We start from the raw sequence: 4924 nt of genomic DNA on the forward strand, positions 1-4924 counted from the left end.
GATAGAGGATAGGATAGGATAGAAGATAGGATAGGATAGAGGATAGAGGATAGGATAGGATAGAGGATAGGATAGGATAGAGGATAGGATAGGATAGAGGTTACGATAGGATAGGATAGAGGATACGATAGGATAGGATAGAGGATAGGATAGGATAGAGGATACGATAGGATAGAGGATAGGATATGATAGAGGATAGGATAGGACAGAGGATAGGATAGGATAGAGGATAGGATAGGAAAGAGGATAGGATAAGTTAGAGGATACGATAGGATAGAGGATAGGATAATATAGAGGATAGAATAGGATAGAGGATAGGATAGGATAGAGGATTGGATAGGATAGAGGATAGGATAGGATAGAGGATATGATAGGATAGAGGATACGATAAGATATGATAGAGGATACGATAGGATAGGATAGAGGATAGGATAGGATAGAGGATTGGATAGGATAGAGGATAGGATATGATAGAGGATAGGATAGGATAGGATAGAGGATAGGATAGGATAGGATAGAGGATAGGATAGGATAGAGGATTGGATAGGATAGAGGATAGGATATGATAGAGGATAGGATAGGATAGAGGATAGGATAGGATAGAGGATAGAGGATAGGATAGGATAGAGGATAGGATAGGATAGAGGATAGGATAGGATAGAGGATAGGATAGGATAGAGGATAGGATAAGATAGAGGATAGGATAGGATAGAGGATTGGATAGGATAGAGGATAGGATATGATAGAGGATAGGATAGGATAGAGGATAGGATAGGATAGAGGATAGGATAGGATAGAGGATAGGATAGGATAGAGGATACGATAAGATATGATAGAGGATACGATAGGATAGGATAGAGGATAGGATAGGATAGAGGATAGGATAGGATAGAGGATAGGATAAGATAGAGGATATGATAGGATAGAGGATAGGATATGATAGAGGATAGGAGAGGATAGAGGATAGGACAGGATAGATGATAGGATAGGATAGAGGATAGGATAAGATAGAGGATAGGATAGGATAGAGGATAGGATAGGATAGAGGATAGGATACGATAGAGGATACGAAAGGATAGGATAGAGGGTAGGATAGGATAGAGGATAGGATAGGATAGAGGATAGGATAGGATAGGATAGAGGATAGGATAGGATAGAGGATAGGATAGGATAGAGGATAGGATAGGATAGAGGATAGGATAAGATAGAGGATAGGATAGAGGATAGGATATGATAGAGGATAGGATAGGATAAAGGATAGGATAAGATAGAGGATAGGATAGTTTAGAGGATAGGATACGATAGAGGATACGAATGGATAGGATAGAGCATAGGATACGATAGAGGATAGGATAGGGGATTCGATAGGATAGAGGATAGGATAGGATAGAGGATAGGATATGATAGAGGATAGGAGGGGATAGAGGATAGGACAGGATAGATGATAGGATAGGATAGAGGATAGGATAAGATAGAGGATAGGATAGGATAGAGGATAGGATAGGATAGAGGATAGGATAGGATAGAGGATTGGATAGGATAGAGGATAGGATATGATAGAGGATAGGATAGGATAGGATAGAGGATAGGATAGGATAGGATAGAGGATAGGATAGGATAGAGGATTGGATAGGATAGAGGATAGGATATGATAGAGGATAGGATAGGATAGAGGATAGGATAGGATAGAGGATAGAGGATAGGATAGGATAGAGGATAGGATAGGATAGAGGATAGGATAGGATAGAGGATAGGATAGGATAGAGGATAGGATAAGATAGAGGATAGGATAGGATAGAGGATTGGATAGGATAGAGGATAGGATATGATAGAGGATAGGATAGGATAGAGGATAGGATAGGATAGAGGATAGGATAGGATAGAGGATAGGATAGGATAGAGGATACGATAAGATATGATAGAGGATACGATAGGATAGGATAGAGGATAGGATAGGATAGAGGATAGGATAGGATAGAGGATAGGATAAGATAGAGGATATGATAGGATAGAGGATAGGATATGATAGAGGATAGGAGAGGATAGAGGATAGGACAGGATAGATGATAGGATAGGATAGAGGATAGGATAAGATAGAGGATAGGATAGGATAGAGGATAGGATAGGATAGAGGATAGGATACGATAGAGGATACGAAAGGATAGGATAGAGGGTAGGATAGGATAGAGGATAAGATAGGATAGAGGATAGGATAGGATAGAGGATAGGATAGGATAGAGGATAGGATAGGATAGAGGATAGGATAGGATAGAGGATAGGATAAGATAGAGGATAGGATAGAGGATAGGATATGATAGAGGATAGGATAGGATAAAGGATAGGATAAGATAGAGGATAGGATAGTTTAGAGGATAGGATACGATAGAGGATACGAATGGATAGGATAGAGCATAGGATACGATAGAGGATAGGATAGGGGATTCGATAGGATAGAGGATAGGATAGGATAGAGGATAGGATATGATAGAGGATAGGAGGGGATAGAGGATAGGACAGGATAGATGATAGGATAGGATAGAGGATAGGATAAGATAGAGGATAGGATAGGATAGAGGATAGGATAGGATAGAGGATAGGATACGATAGAGGATACGAAAGGATAGGACAGAGGGTAGGATAGGATACAGGATAGGATAGGATAGAGGATTGGATAGGATAGAGGATAGGATATGATAGAGGATAGGATAGGATAGAGGATAGGATAGGATAGAGGATAGAGGATAGGATAGGATAGAGGATAGGATAGGATAGAGGATAGGATAGGATAGAGGATAGGATAGGATAGGATAGAGGATAGGATAGGATAGAGGATCGGATAGGATAGATGATAGGATAGGATAGAGGATAGGATAAGATAGAGGATAGGATAGGATAGAGGATAGGATATGATAGAGGATAGGATAGGATAGAGGATAGGATAAGATAGAGGATAGGATAGAGGATAGGATATGATAGAGGATAGGATAGGATAAAGGATAGGATAAGATAGAGGATAGGATAGTTTAGAGGATAGGATACGATAGAGGATACGAATGGATAGGATAGAGCATAGGATACGATAGAGGATAGGATAGGGGATTCGATAGGATAGAGGATAGGATAGGATAGAGGATAGGATATGATAGAGGATAGGAGGGGATAGAGGATAGGACAGGATAGATGATAGGATAGGATAGAGGATAGGATAAGATAGAGGATAGGATAGGATAGAGGATAGGATAGGATAGAGGATAGGATACGATAGAGGATACGAAAGGATAGGACAGAGGGTAGGATAGGATAGAGGATAGGATAGGATAGAGGATTGGATAGGATAGAGGATAGGATATGATAGAGGATAGGATAGGATAGAGGATAGGATAGGATAGAGGATAGAGGATAGGATAGGATAGAGGATAGGATAGGATAGAGGATAGGATAGGATAGAGGATAGGATAGGATAGAGGATAGGATAGGATAGGATAGAGGATAGGATAGGATAGAGGATAGGATAGGATAGATGATAGGATAGGATAGAGGATAGGATAAGATAGAGGATAGGATAGGATAGAGGATACGATAAGATATGATAGAGGATACGATAGGATAGGATAGAGGATAGGATAGGATAGAGGATAGGATAGAGGATAGGATAGGATAGATGATAGGATAGGATAGAGGATAGGATAAGATAGAGGATAGGATAGGATAGAGGATAGGATAGGATAGAGGATAGGATAGGATAGAGGATACGATAAGATATGATAGAGGATACGATAGGATAGGATAGAGGATAGGATAGGATAGAGGATTGGATAGGATAGAGGATAGGATATGATAGAGGATAGGATAGGATAGAGGATAGGATAGGATAGAGGATAGGATAAGATAGAGGATAGGATAGGATAGAGGATAGGATATGATAGAGGATAGGATAGGATAGAGGATAGGTTAGGATAGAGGATAGGATAGGATAGAGGATACGATAAGATATGATAGAGGATACGATAGGATAGGATAGAGGATTGGATAGGATAGAGGATTGGATAGGATAGAGGATAGGATAGGATAGAGGATAGGATAGGATAGAGGATAGGATAGGATAGATGATAGGATAGGATAGAGGATAGGATAAGATAGAGGATAGGATAGGATAGAGGATAGGATAGGATAGAGGATAGGATAGGATAGAGGATACGATAAGATATGATAGAGGATACGATAGGATAGGATAGAGGATAGGATAGGATAGAGGATTGGATAGGATAGAGGATAGGATAGGATAGAGGATAGGATAGGATAGAGGATAGGATAGGATAGAGGATAGGATAAGATAGAGGATAGGATAGGATAGAGGATAGGATATGATAGAGGATAGGATAGGATAGAGGATAGGATAGGATAGAGGATAGCATAGGAAAGAGGATAGGATAAGTTAGAGGATATGATAGGATAGAGGATTGGATAGGATAGAGGATAGGATATGATAGAGGATAGGATAGGATAGAGGATAGGATAGGATAGAGGATAGGATAGGAAAGAGGATAGGATAAGTTAGAGGATATGATAGGATAGAGGATAGGATAGGATAGAGGATAGGATAGGATAGAGGATAGGATATGATAGAGGATAGGATAGGATAGAGGATAGGATAGGATAGAGGATAGGATAGGATAGAGGATAGGATAGGATAGAGGATAGGATAGGATAGAGGATAGAGGATAGGATAGGATAGAGGATAGGATAGGATAGAGGATAGGATAGGATAGAGGATAGGATAGGATAGAGGATAGGATAGAGGATAGGATAGGATAGATGATAGGATAGGATAGAGGATAGGATAAGATAGAGGATAGGATAGGATAGAGGATAGGATAGGATAGAGGATAGGATAGGATAGAGGATACGATAAGATATGATAGAG

This window comes from Halictus rubicundus, unplaced genomic scaffold (assembly GCF_050948215.1).
Source record: "Halictus rubicundus isolate RS-2024b unplaced genomic scaffold, iyHalRubi1_principal scaffold0041, whole genome shotgun sequence".
Classification (NCBI taxonomy): Eukaryota; Metazoa; Arthropoda; class Insecta; order Hymenoptera; family Halictidae; genus Halictus; species Halictus rubicundus.